Source organism: Ranitomeya variabilis, chromosome 7 (assembly GCF_051348905.1).
Source record: "Ranitomeya variabilis isolate aRanVar5 chromosome 7, aRanVar5.hap1, whole genome shotgun sequence".
NCBI classification, from domain to species: Eukaryota; Metazoa; Chordata; class Amphibia; order Anura; family Dendrobatidae; genus Ranitomeya; species Ranitomeya variabilis.
Genome location: NC_135238.1, coordinates 52,355,625 through 52,371,195, shown reverse-complemented (window position 1 = coordinate 52,371,195; position 15,571 = coordinate 52,355,625). Strand labels below are relative to the sequence as shown.

Here is a 15,571-nt window from a genome sequence, read left to right as displayed (position 1 = left end):
TGGCTGAACATTTATGGGGTCATTAACACAGAGAAGTTCAGAACAGACAGATAAGAGTTACAATCTCCCAATCAGGAAGAGCTCACTGACAGATTGCTAATTATAGGACTTGGTATTTGCACTTTTTATTATTTTTACAGCATGTAATAAGTCTTCATGTGTTTCACTGTGTAGTATTGGGTGTGATGGCTGGGAGGTGATCGCTGTGACATCCATGACATTCCTCCATAGCAGGCAGTCAGCTGCTGATTGTCTCCCAGGGAACGGCTTTGGGGAAGGTTTCCGGGAGCAGCAGGCAGCAGTGAGGACAGGAGGGAGCTGCGATCTCCTGGGATCTGCTGGGATCGACTGTCAGCACCTACTCGGCGATCGTCCCCTGCTGCTGCTCTCTTACAGAACTGGGCTGCAGATCTCCGGTCTCATCCTCTACTGGAGACAGAACCTTGGAGGTGAAGGAGCCCAGGCTGCCATCACAGGTCATGTCACCGACCACAGGTAATGTCCCCGACCACAGGTAATGTCACCGATCACAGGTAATGTCACCGACCACAGGTAATGTCGCCGACCACAGGTAATGTCACCGATCACAGGTAATGTCACCGACCACAGGTAATGTCACCGACCACAGGTAATGTCGCCGACCACAGGTAATGTCACCGATCACAGGTAATGTCACCGACCACAGGTAATGTCACCGACCACAGGTAATGTCGCCGACCACAGGTAATGTCCCCGACCACAGGTAATGTCGCCGACCACAGGTAATGTCGCCGATCACAGGTAATGTCACCGATCACAGGTAATGTCACCGATCACAGATAATGTCACCGACCACAGGTAATGTCCCCGACCACAGGTCATGTCACCGATCACAGGTAATGTCACCGACCACAGGTAATGTCACCGACCACAGGTAATGTCGCCGACCACAGGTAATGTCACCGATCACAGGTAATGTCACCGACCACAGGTAATGTCACCGACCACAGGTAATGTCGCCGACCACAGGTAATGTCCCCGACCACAGGTAATGTCGCCGACCACAGGTAATGTCGCCGATCACAGGTAATGTCACCGATCACAGGTAATGTCACCGATCACAGATAATGTCACCGACCACAGGTAATGTCCCCGACCACAGGTCATGTCACCGACCACAGGTAATGTCCCCGACCACAGGTAATGTCACCGATCACAGGTAATGTCCCCGACCACAGGTAATGTCACCGACCACAGGTAATGTCCCCGACCACAGGTAATGTCACCGACCACAGGTAATGTCACCGATCACAGGTAATGTCACCGATCACAGGTAATGTCCCCGACCACAGGTAATGTCCCCGACCACAGGTGCTCCAGGCTGGGGAGCTGCATGGGAGCATATGGGATGTGTAATGCAGCACGATCTATGGGGTCTGTACTGTACAATATATACAGATGGTGAATGATCTCAGCTCTATAGCAGTGCCGGACTGTATGTCTCTATACCTGGGCTGCATTGCTTCACATTGTACTGTACATGTCATATACAACATTTATCAGATTTACTTATTGTTGCTGTGTTACATGTGGGCTATATGTAGAGTATTGATCTGTATATAAGTACAAGGATCACCATACACGTCATTTATTATACAGGATATATGCTGTGGTACATGTGTCCTATATGTAGATGCATAGGTGTATTGATCTGTGTATAAGTACACCATACACATCATTTATTATACAGGATATATGCTGTGGTACATGTGGGCTATATGTAGATGCATAGGTATATTGATCTGTATATAAGTACAAGGATCACCATACACATCATTTATTATACAGGATATATGCTGTGGTACATGTGGGCTATATGTAGATGCATAGGTGTATTGATCTGTATATAAGTACACCATACACGTCATTTATTATACAGGATATATGCTGTGTTACATGTGTCCTATATGTAGATACATAGGTATATTGATCTGTATATAAGTACACCATACACGTCATTTATTATACAGGATATATGCTGTGTTACATGTGGGCTATATGTAGATGCATAGGTGTATTGATCTTTACATAAGTACACCGTACACATCATTTATTATACAGGATATATGCTGTGGTACATGTGGGCTATATGTAGATGCATAGGTGTATTGATCTGTATATAAGTACACCATACACATCATTTATTATACAGGATATATGCTGTGCTACATGTGAGCTATATGTAGATGCATAGGTGTATTGATCTGTATATAAGTACACCATACCCATCATTTATTATACAGGATATATGCTGTGGTACATGTGGGCTATATGTAGATGCATAGGTATATTGATCTGTATATAAGTACACCATACACGTCATTTATTATACAGGATATATGCCGTGGTACATGTGGGCTATATGTAGATGCATAGGTGTATTGATCTGTATATAAGTACACCATACCCATCATTTATTATACAGGATATATGCTGTGCTACATGTGAGCTATATGTAGATGCATAGGTATATTGATCTGTATATAAGTACACCATACCCATCATTTATTATACAGGATATATGCTGTGGTACATGTGGGCTATATGTAGATGCATAGGTGTATTGATCTGTGTATAAGTACACCATACCCATCATTTATTATACAGGATATATGCTGTGCTACATGTGAGCTATATGTTGATGCATAGGTGTATTGATCTGTATATAAGTACACCATACACATCATTTATTATACAGGATATATGCTGTGCTACATGTGTCCTATATGTAGATGCATAGGTGTATTGATCTGTGTATAAGTACACCATACACATCATTTATTATACAGGATATATGCTGTGGTACATGTGGGCTATATGTAGATGCATAGGTGTATTGATCTGTATATAAGTACACCATACACGTCATTTATTATACAGGATATATGCTGTGTTACATGTGGGCTATATGTAGATGCATAGGTGTATTGATCTGTATATAAGTACACCATACCCATCATTTATTATACAGGATATATGCTGTGGTACATGTGGGCTATATGTAGATGCATAGGTATATTGATCTGTATATAAGTACACCATACCCATCATTTATTATACAGGATATATGCTGTGGTACATGTGGGCTATATGTAGATGCATAGGTGTATTGATCTGTATATAAGTACACCATACCCATCATTTATTATACAGGATATATGCTGTGGTACATGTGGGCTATATGTAGATGCATAGGTGTATTGATCTTTATATAAGTACACCATACCCATCATTTATTATACAGGATATATGCTGTGGTACACGTGGGCTATATGTAGATGCATAGGTGTATTGATCTGTATATAAGTACACCATACCCATCATTTATTATACAGGATATATGCTGTGGTACATGTGGGCTATATGTAGATGCATAGGTGTATTGATCTGTGTATAAGTACACCGTACACATCATTTATTATACAGGATATATGCTGTGGTACATGTGGGCTATATGTAGATGCATAGGTGTATTGATCTTTATATAAGTACACCATACACGTCATTTATTATACAGGATATATGCTGTGCTACATGTGAGCTATATGTAGAGTATTGATCTGTATATAAGTACAAGGATCACCATACACGTCATACTGGTTATATCTGTGTTACATATGTAGATACACAAGAGTAAATATTTATTAATCTGATGTACATATATAAGTACAATGATCGCAGTACACGCCGTATACTGTGCAGGATGTATGCTATACTTTAGTAATTATGTAAGTGCAGGACACAATGCTGAATATACATATGTAATATACTATTCCTGGTTATCGAAAAGTGCATTTATATGTAACAGTTATACAATATATCCATGCGTTTATTATGCTTTGCTTATAAAGCACCGTCACATTCTGCAGCGATTTACAGAGATCATCATCACGGTCGCTGTCCCCATTGGGGCTCCCAATCTAGATTCCCTATCACTATGTCATTAGAATGTTGGAGGAAACCCACGCAAACACAGGGAGAACATACAAACTCCTTGCAGATGTTGTCCTTGGTGGGATTTAAACCCAGGACCCCAGCGCTGCAAGGCTGCAGTGCTAACCACTGAGCCACCCCGCTGCATAACACAAGATATATGTGTAAGGGGTATCTTCCAGCATTATGACTTTTCAGAATTCGCTTGTAATTAAGTTACTCTTCTGCAATGTCTTTAATCTGAAAAATGTGGACTGAGCAGGTAAATAGACTCCTGTGGCTTTCTCTAGTCTGGGGCGGATTCCTTTACGTAGCGATGATAGTAATTGTCACACGACACTTGCATTCTGAAGAGCCCTGCCGCAGTTACACAAAATGAATGTGTAAATACATAGTATCACTCATGTTTATCTGGCATGGTGGCTCAGTGGTTAGCACGGTGGCTCAGTGGTTAGCACTGCAGTCTTGCAGCACTGGGCTCCTAGGTTCAAATCCCACCAAGGACAACATCTGCATGGAGTTTGTATGTTCTCCCCGTGTTTGCGTGGGTTTCCTCCGGTTTCCTCCCATATTCCAAAGACATACTGATAGGGAATCTAGATTGCGAGACCTATCGGGAACAGTGATGATAATGTCTGTAAAGCGCTATATAAGTGAGATAGATTGTGTAGTGTAGCCCAGATCCACAGTCACTATTCTCTTGGTTGTCATTAGAAATAGGAAATTAGCTTAACCCCTTAGTGACCAAGCCAAATTTCTGAAATCTGACCAGTATCACTTTATGTAGCAATAACTCTAGAATGCTTCAACATATCCCATTAATTTTGAGTTTGTTTTTTTATGACACATTGTACTTTAAGATAATTATAAATTTAGGTCGATATGTTTTGCGATTATTTATAAAAACATCAGAAATGTTAGAAAAAATGTTAAAAAATTAGCAATTTTCAAACTTTGATTGATAATCCCTTTAATCCAGATAGTTTTACTGCACAAAAACATTAATAAATAATAGTGATGAGCGAGTATTCTCATTGCTTGGGTTTTCCCGAGCACGCTCGGGTGGTCTCCGAGTATTTGTGACTGCTCGGAGATTTAGTTTTTGTTGAAGCAGCTGAATGATTTACAGCTACTAGCCAGCCTGAGTACATGTGGGGGTTGCCTGGTTGCTAGGGAATCCCCACATGTAATCAAGCTGTCTAGTAGCCGCAAATCATGCAGCTGCGGGAAGGAAAACTAAATCTCCGAGCAGTCACAAATACTCGGAGAAAACCCGAGCAACGAGTATATTCCCTCATCACTAATAAATAACATTTCCCTCATGTCTTTGTTACATCAGAACCATTTCTAAAATGTTTATTTTGTTAGCATTTTAGAACGATTAATAATATAGTGGTCATTTTTCGAGGAAAAAAAACTTATTTTTTAAGGACCAATTCAGTTTTGAATTGACTTTGGGGGTCCTATATATTGAAATCCCCCCAAAGGGACACCATTTTAAAAACAGCACCCCTCGACGTATTCAAATTTTTTTTCCAGGTATTTTGTTAACCTTTCAAGTGCTTTTCAGGAATTAATGCAAAGTGGCATAACAGGAATGAAGAAATGTATTTTTACCATGTAAATGCTGATAACGTCTGATCAGGTCACTGTAGCCAGCAGACTCTAAGCTCTAATGAATTGCCATGGCAAACATTAAGACCACCCGATCAAGAACTCAGGGTGCCGATGGGGTTAAAAAGGGAGCCCTCACACTCTGTTAACCATCTATATGCTATATACATCAAAAGATGTATTGGTGGTCACTAAGGGGTTAAAGGATAGGGGATAATTTGCTGATCAGTGGTGGTCCAACCTACTGGACCCCCTCGTGATCCTGAGATCGGTGCTCTAGAACTCCCGAGAACCCCCATCTTGTATGTAGCAGAGGTGTGCATGGAGTATCGGAGAAAGCTGAACACTGTACTTGGCTATTGTCAGCAGTCCCATAGACAATGATTGGTGCAGAGATCGAAAGTGCACCAAGATAGAAGGTAGCTCCAGCTTCAATGCAAAAATACATTAAGAAAAAATCTGCAACATCAAAAGCTCCCCAAATACTCATTGTGGCAGCGTATTCGAACGAACACATGGAGCCGCACTTGGAGCCATGGGTGGATTAAGGGTAGCCAGGGCCCCGGGCTGTTCAGACACTGTGGGCTCCCCGGTCATGTGACGGGGTCATTTGACGGGGTCATCATATACCTGAACCAGATTATTCCAGAAAAATAGTTGCTGTGTGAAACTGTAACCTGTCAAACATCCATTGATCTAGTCAATTTACCCTTCAGTTCAGTATATAGTATACAGTGTATAGTGTCAGTGTATAGGTAACACTGACTCACCAGTGATGTTTCATCTTTCATCCAGCACAGACCGCCATCACTTCATTCAGCCAGGACTCGTCTCTGCAGGAAATAACACAATTATCTGGAGCTCCGCTTGTAGAACACATTACTTAATTTTTCCCAACTTCTACATTACACCACATGAAGAAAAAGAGGCGACATAGTGTCACTCTACACAGTAACAGGACCGCCCCCCATTTAAAACAGTGTCCTCAAAAAATAAAATAAATACATCACTGCAGTAATAATATCCCTTAATTAGCCCCTATGGTAATAATAATATCCCCCATCCTGGCCCCGTGTATCTCATTCCTGGCTCCAGCCATATGTCTCCCATCCTGCCTTCATGACTATTCATCCTGCCCCATATGATCTCCCCATCCTGCCCCATCAGTCTCCATCGTATCCATCCTGCCCCATGATCCTGCACGATCTGTCTCCAATCCTGCCCCATGTATTTCATTCTGCCCCGTGCCTCCAATCATGCCCTGTATCTACATTCTGCCCATGTCTCTAGTCCTGCCCCCAGTGTGTCCAGCATCTCTGCCCCCAGTGTCCAGCATCTCTGCCCCCAGTGTCCAGCATCTCTGCCCCAGTGTCCAGCATCTCTGCTCCCAGTATCCAGCATCTCTGCCCCCCGTGTGTCCAGCATCCTGCCCCCAGTGTGTCCAGCATATTGCCCCCAGTGTGTCCAGGATATTGCCCCCACTATGTCCAGCATATTGCCCCCAGTGTGTCCAGCATATTGCCCTCCAGTGTGTCCAGCATATTGCCCCCAGTGTGTCCAGCATATTGCCCCCAGTGTGTCCAGCAATCTGCCCCAGTGTCTCCAGCATATTGCCCCCTGTGTGTCCAGCAATCTGCCCCAGTGTCTCCAGCATATTGCCCCCAGTGTGTTTAGCAATCTGCCCCAGTGTCTCCAGCATATTGCCCCCAGTGTGTCCAGCAATCTGCCCCAGTGTGTCCAGCATATTGCCCCCAGTGTGTCCATCTCTGCCCCCAGTGTCCAGCATACTGGCCCGGGCCCCCCGGATTGCCGTTCGCAATAAAAAAAAACAAAAACGAGTTCTCCTCACATGTCCGCAGTCCAGCGGCGAAGCTCCCTCCAGCAGCGCGCACTTGCCGGCGACTGACATTGACATCAGACGCCGGTGACGTGCGCGCTGCGGCTGACGTCAGCTGCCAGCCTCGAATTGGCTGGGGGTTGTTAACTATTGACGTGCGGGCGCGCGCCTGCACTTCAATAGTGTTAATCTGCCGCAGCGCCAGTAGGGGCCCGGTGAGCAGATGAGACGGGGCCCGATGCGGGTCCCCTCTGCCCACCGGACCCATACGCCAGTCAGGGCAGTAATGCCCTGATGGCGGCGGTCAATCTGAGCGGTTGCCCAGGGCCCCCCCACACCACTGGGCCCTCGGCTACCGCCCAGATTGACCTTTTTATAATCCGCCACTGCTCGGAGCCACTCATGTCTGTGGATTTGCGGAGGTGACTGTCCTGAGGTTTCATACGTCCGTCTTCCGCTGACATTATATGCAGATTTTCCCTATAGACTTGCATTAGATGTGGAAAATCTGTAGGTAAAAAACGCTTGTAATGCGCCTATAACTGTACAGTATCAATAAAGTTTAGTCATAGTCAAATACCAGGAAGTATCAAAAACAAAGCAGCTTTATTTGGAGCATGACACACCAAAAAGAGACAAAAAACACAGCGCCAAAAAGTGCAATAAAAAAAAAACAACAAATTTACAGAAACGGTGCAAAAAATAATCAAAAACTTATTGTGGGAACCCAACCTGACAAAGAGCGGCGATAGGAGATTTCTGCTCTGAAGCCAGCAAATATGTTACCGCTGCTTTTCATCATAGGCTATGTTCCCACAATGACCTATTGGTAAGTTTTTTATGTGGCAGAATTTCTGCACCTATTAGGTGACTTGTGGTTTTTCATTGCGTTTTTGTGTGCGATTTTTAACATACGTTTTTATCGCTTTTTGTCTCTTTTTGGTGTGTCATGCCTTGAATAAAAGTGTTTTTCTCATACTTCCTGGTATTTGGTTTTGATAAAACTTCATTGACCTACTTAGGTGCGGATTCCATGCATTTTTGATGCGTTTATGGCTTGGAAACCCACTAAGATCGCATGTGCATTTTTTATGTGTCGAATTTCTGCACCTAATGTAAGTCTATAGGAAAAATCTGTCAAGAAAAATCAGCGTACCAGCAAGAGAAGTGCGGATTACATGTGTTTTTGACACGTTTTTGATGCACTAAAAATGCATGTGCATTTTTTTATGCGCTGAATTTCTGCACTTAATTCGAGTTTATGGGGAAAATCTGTCAAGAAAACTCAGCAAGAGAAATTAACGTGGATTTGAAACACGCACCGCAAGTCACTTTACGCAGCGTTAGAAAGGGGCGCAGTGGTCATGAGATTTCTATATGTCCTATCCGCTTCGCTGGAACTGTAAAACACTGTGTTTTTTATGTAGCGCCAAAAACGCCCCAAAAGCGCGTCGTGGGAATGTGGCCTAAGTCATGATTAGCACAAAATAAGTAGTAATTTTAAACATTAACAAAGTAACTCAGTTCCTTATCTAGATTTAATTGATGTGTAAAACAAGTGTGGTGTTCAAAGGTGAATATATACATTATACGTATGCCTCATAAAACATAAATGCCAGGGTGGGGCGCCATAGGTTGTCATCTCAGTCTGTTCACGAGACTTATCTTATCGGGACAACCATTCACCAAATCAGAGTCACTGCAAGTTCAGCTACCGAAACAACCTACAGTTATTGTATCAAAAGAGAATGCTGAGGGCAGAATTATGTAATGTTCACACTCAGCGTTTTTGCTCCATTTTTATATGCGAACACGAAGCTGCGTTTTACACTACCAGCAAAAGCTCTGAGATTTCAGAAATCTCATGCAAACGCTTGTTTTATTTTTCCTGACTGAATCTGAGAACAGCGACGTTATTGAAATCTGCAGCGCGTCAATTCTTTAAGCATTTTTACAGCTTGTTTTCACCTATAGAAAGTAACGAGGAAGTGAAAAGAACGCAGCAAACAGGTTGTTACGGAACCCCTCAGCACCCAGATTATGTTGTGCAGTTATATCTATGTATAATAGTTTCCATGTGAGAGGCATGTCCCTAATGCATCAGCCCACAGGCTACGCCCCTGGGCAGAGGGGACAAGATATCCCCCTTCTGACCTCTCCCACCTTTGTAATTCCCACAGTAAATATTGGCAGGCTCCGGCCCCCTGCGGCTATTGTAATGTATGTCTGGCCTGCCGCTTTTCAATAGGCCTGCCCTCTGTACCTGTGTGAGATATATTCTGTGTCCTGTGAGTAAAGTGTTGTCATACTGGAAATACGTGGAGAAGCAGTGATATTTTATATGCGCCCATGTAATCAAGGAATTCCAGCCAGTGTTCTTCATTCAGACTCCAGCTAAAGCAGAGTGTACCTCCTGAAACACAGGGTGGTACTAAAGAGGTACTCCAGCACGGTAGACCCTGTTACACTGGTGGCAGACAGCGGGATGTGATACCCCGTCTACAGGAGGAAAGGAATGAATGGAAAACAACTACCAGAAGTTAAAGAGGACTACATTAAAAGATCTGGTGGAAGCCCGAGGGTTAATCGCCAGCAACAAAACAAAAGCAGATTTGATAGCAGCCATCATGGAACACGACAGTGCAGTGCCCTCCAATGTGAACGTGGAGGAGACTGAATTCCAGAGGGAGGTAAAGAACAGAGTGGCGTTCTATGGCCCAAACCCTGCAGTAGAGATCATACGAGAGGTGATGGCTGATGTGCGTACTGATCTGAAGGAAAAGATGGCTGAGTGGACCAGGATAGAGCTAGCCAAGATGGAGATGGCAGAGCGGACCAAAGTGGAGCTGGCCAAGATGGAGATGGCAGAGCGGAGATAGGAGAGTCAGCGAGCAGGGGGAGCTCTGGCCTCCGACCAGGTACATTCAACAGTAAGCCACAAAAAGATCCAGTATAATGCCTTCCGACAGTTGGGGGAGGCAGAGGAAGACATTGATGGCTTTCTGCAGGACTTTGAGCGGCAGTGTGCCCTTCATCAAGTGAAGCCGGAGGAACGAGTTCAGATTCTGGCCAGCAAGCAGACCGGCCGGACAGCGGACGCCTACCAAACGGTACCTGATGAGGACTGTATGGACTATGAGCGGATCAAAGAAGTGATCTTGGCCCAGTATGCGCTGACACCAGAGGCATTACGCCGACTTATAAAACGCATAACCAATACCCACGCTGAATGGGCCTGTAAATTACGGCGGTCACTGCTACAGTGGGTACAAGGGAGCCAAGCAACCACTAAGGAGGATGTCCTCCAGCTCTTCTTGTTAGAACGATTCTTTAATGGACTAACCCCCGAGACACAGGGATGGCTTCGGGACAGGCGGCCAACGACTCTTGAGGAGGCCGCTCGTCTGGCCGATGAACATCATGATGCCAGGAGGCCTCAGTTGTCCGGATCAAAGATGGTCGCTAGGGGTCCGCCCATGGACCTGGAGGCCCCCAAACCACCGAAGATTGTAGGGGGACCAGCTAAAAACCCGGCCTACTACAGTCCCCCTGGGGCGCGATGCCACACCTGCCATCAGCTGGGCCACCTGCAAAGACAATGTCCCAACCGGACTCAGCATACCCAGTGGCCAAAGGCGGGAACAGCTACCTTCAGCCGGGCCGCTGTACACTGCTACCAAGGCGAAGCTGACCCGGCATTGGGGCCTACGACTAACCAGGGGGTGGAAGTGATGGAGGAAGTGCTGCATGAAGTAGACCCCGTGCAGGCAGCCCGGGCAGATAATCGACAACAGGATCGACAGGTTGTGTGGGTTAATGGGAAACGTATGCAGGGACTAAGAGATTCCGGGGCAACTTTGACCCTTGGGAAGCCTCATCTCGTCCGGGACCAAGAGAAGATGGACCGGACAGTGGCAGTCCGTGTAGCAGGGGGAGCCATACATCGACTGCCCACTGCCAGGATTCACCTGAACTGGGGAGTCGGGGATGGCCTTGTTGAGGTCGGCTTGATGGAGGATTTGCCTGCAGATGTCTTGCTGGGAAATGACTTGGGGCCCATGTTATCTGCCTTCTCAGTTGCCCCTCTGGCTGAGACATATCCTGTGACCACCCGGAGACAAGCTCAAGCTGCGGAGGCGGAATCACACTCAGATGAGGCCCAGGTAAGACATCCCAGCCCTACACGTATTCCCATAGCCAGACACATTTCTTGGGCCACCCCAGCTGAATTTAAGAGGGAGTTACTTGAGGATCCTTCATTGGAGGGATATCGTGGGAAGGCACAGGAGGGGAGAGGGGTACTGGAAGGGGAACAGTTTGTATGGAAGCAGGGACTCCTCTACCGGATCATAGAGCAGCACCACACAGGGATGAGCCCCACTATAAAACGACAGCTGGTAGTTCCCAAGAAGTATAGGCAGGAGTTACTGCGAATCTCTCATGACATACCCTTGGCCGGGCTCTTTGGCGTCAGTCGCACAGAGCATCGTCTGACACAAAACTTCTTTTGGCTGGGGGTAACCTATGATGTTCGTCAGTACTGCCAGACCTGTGACAGTTGCCAGTGCATTGGCAAGAGGGGAGATTGATGCATGGCCAAATTACGCCCCCTCCCCATTGTGGAGGAACCATTTAGCCAAGTAGCGGTCGATCTGATAGGGCCGTTAGCCAAACCCAGTCCGTCAGGGAAAAGGTATATATTGACAGTGGTAGATTATGCCACACGGTATCCAGAGGCGGTTGCGCTAACTAACATACTGGCAGAGATGGTGGCGGCTGCCCTGCTCCAGGTTTTCTCACGGGTTGGATTTCCCCGGGAGATTATCTCGGACCAGGGTACCCAGTTTACAGCAGAGGTGACCAACCAACTGTGGAAGCTGTGCGGCGTAAAGTCCATTAGAAGCGCCCCATACCACCCGCAAACCAATGGGTTGTGTGAATGCTTTAACGGGACGTTAAAACAACTCATTGGGACTTTTACCAAAACCTACAGGGACTGGGAGAAATTCTTGCCACACCTCCTGTTTGCCTATCGGGAGGTGCCCCAAGAATCCACGGAGTTCTCCCCGTTCGAACTGGTATACTGGAGGCGGGTAAGGGGGCCCCTAGACTTAGTACTAGAACACTGGGAAGGGGAGGGCATCATAGAAGGGGTACGTATTGTACCCTATGTGCTGGAATTCCGGGACTGCCTACAGGAGCGGACCCAGGCTGTACGTGGGAACATGCAGGTGGCCCAGCGGCGCCAGCGCGTATGGTACGATCGGAGGGCCAGAGAACGCACCTTGGAAATAGGACAGAAGGTCCTGGTGTTAGAGCCCACTAGGCAGAACAAGTTCCAAGCTGCATGGCAGGGGCCCTACCAAGAAGTGGGGAAAAGAGCCGACACCACCTATAATGTCGCCGAGTGTGACGACCCCAGGGTTGTCCGCATGTTCCACGTGAATATGCTGAAGCCCTACCGGAAGCTCCCTGAAGAGGTAGTGGCCATCTGTGCACCTGAAGCAGAGGATTTAGCCGGACTTCCCTTGCCGGATGTCTTAGGGGAAAGGACTCAGTCTAAAACATGGGACCAGGTACACTGGGGTGAAGACCTAGGTCCCCGGGAGAGACAGCAGGCGGAGGCGTTGAGGCAGTGACAGAGGATGTTTTCGGGGAGACCAGGGTACACTCACCTGGCACAACACAAGGTTGAGACCCAGGATCAGACCCCCCTGCGACAACCCCCTTCTGCATCCCTGAGTCTGTACGAGAAGGGATGCGACAAGAGATACAAGAGATGTTGCGTTTAGGGGTCATTGAGGAGTCAGATAGTCCCTGGGCATCCCCTGTAGTGTTAGTGCCCAAGAAGGATGGGACTACATGGTTCGGTTTTGTGTAGACTATCGTAAGCTCAATGAGAAAACGGTGATGGATGCGTATCCCATGCCGCGTGTGGATGAGTTGTTAGACCGGCTGGCGGGGGCAAAGTATTTGACCACCATCGATCTATGCAAAGGCTACTGGCAGATTCCTCTTAGTCCTGACGCTATTCCCAAGTTGGCATTTGTCACCCCTTTCGGCTTATTCCAGTTTCGAGTTATGCCATTCGGGAGGAAGACTGCCCCGGCGACCTTCCAGAGGCTGGCTGACCGGCTTCTGGATGGTCTCCAGGACTATGCTTGTGCCTACCTGGATGACATCGCCATCTACAGCGCGACATGGGAAGAGCATCTAAATCACCTAGAGACAGTATTGGACAGGATCCACAAGGCCGGAATCACCCTGAACCCAAACAAGTGTCACGTGGGCAAAGCAGAGGTTCAGTATTTAGGGCATTGGGTGGGAAGTAGGAAACAGCGACCAGAACCAGCCAAGATTGAGGCCATAGCCAAATGGCCCACCGCACGCACTAAAACCCAGGTCATGTTCTTACTAGGGACAGCGGGGTATTACAGGAAATTTGTTCCCAATTACAGCAGCGTAGCCAAGCCCCTCACTGATCTGACCCGTAAGAACCAACCCCGCCAGGTAACCTGGACCCCAGAGTGTGAGGAAGCCTTCCGCCAGCTAAAGGACGCCTTCACCAATACCCCTGTATTGGCCGCACCCGATCCAACTAAACGTTTCCTTGTTCACACAGACGCTTCTATGTTTGGATTGGGGGCAGTACTGAGCCAAGTCGGGCCGGACGGCCAAGAACACCCGGTAGCTTACCTGAGTTGGAAACTACCCGTGAAGTAAGCTATGCGGCCATCGAGAAGGAGTGCCTGGCGGTAGTATGGGCACTCAAAAAGTTGCAACCATATTTGTATGGACGACAGTTTTCCCTCCTAACGGACCATAATCCCCTAGTCTGGCTTAATCGGGACTCCGGAGACAACGCCAGATTACTGCGGTGGAGTTTAGCTCTACAACCTCTGGACTTCACCATCCACTACAGACCCGGCAAGCAAAAACGGTAACGCCGATGGACTAAGTCGACAAACGGAACTTGTACCAACCCCATAAACTTTGGTCATCCCCAAACCGATCCGTTGAGTATGCCGATCGCGTCGCTGAAAAGGGGGAGCCGTGTTACGGAACCCCTCAGCACCCAGATTATGTTGTGCAGTTATATGTATGTATAATAGTTTCCATGTGAGAGGCATGTCCCTAATGCATCAGCCCACAGGCTGCGCCCCTGGGCAGAGGGGACAAGATATCCCCCTTCTGACCTCTCCCACCTTTGTAATTCCCACAGTAAATATCGGCAGGCTCCGGCCCCCTGCGGCTATTGTAATGTATGTCTGGCCTGCCGCTTTTCAATAGGCCTGCCCTCTGTACCTGTGTGAGATATATTCTGTGTCCTGTGAGTAAAGTGTTGTCATACTGGAAATACGTGGAGAAGCAGTGATATTTTATATGCGCCCATGTAATCAAGAAATTCCAGCCAGCGTCCTTCATTCAGACTCCAGCTAAAGCAGAGTGTACCTCCTGAAACACGGGGTGGTACTAAAGAGGTACTCCAGCACGGTAGACCCCGTTACACAGGTTTTGCTGCGTTTTCGCAGCGTTATTTGTTGCATTTTTGGAGAATAAAACTATCTGTAATAAACATGCATTGTAGACAAAATCACACATTTATTCCGCACCAAAAAAATGCTGCAAAAACGCTTTTAGAAAAACATGGCAAAACCTGCGTCTTACTGCCACAAGAGTAGTTTGCGGCTGCAGAGGTGAAGAGATAAGGTCAGCGTAAAAATAAAGTCTCAAAACTTTAGCTCCTAGTGATTAAAATTTGGTAGAAAACTGGCGTAAAGATTTGATAGTCATGAACATTATTTTGCTTACAATACTACATCAATGAATATCATATATCTATAATCGCATGGATCATAAACAGATTTGTGCACAGATCAGATTTTGGCCACTACAGTAGCATTGCCATTTTGTTTACCCTTTGTACTTAAGAATTGTAAATGAGAAGAATCTTATTGAACTCTGGACTAGGAATAGTCTCTTTCAGGGGGTGTTGGCCTTGAAAACAATTAGCCTTTCGGATACATAAATTCGGGAGATAATAATTCGGGGCAGACCTCTTTCACATGTCAGTGTGTCCAGTACATGTGGTGACACTTTTCACACTTACTGGAGACACTTACACATGTGGACCCATTCAAGTGTTTC

General features: G+C 46.4%; 1 protein-coding gene across 2 annotated transcripts in view; it reads left to right on the top strand.

The window, feature by feature from the left end:
- The first annotated feature begins 152 nt into the window (after positions 1-152).
- Positions 153-15,571, top strand: part of TMC5 (transmembrane channel like 5) — a 100,815-nt gene continuing 85,396 nt past the window's right edge. Inside the window, exon 1 of one of the 2 annotated variants that reach the window (XM_077275079.1) lies at positions 153-495. The gene's annotated coding sequence lies outside the window, so the exon portion shown is untranslated. The remainder of the gene's footprint in view (positions 496-15,571) is intronic. The other variant, XM_077275078.1, reaches the window with a different exon arrangement.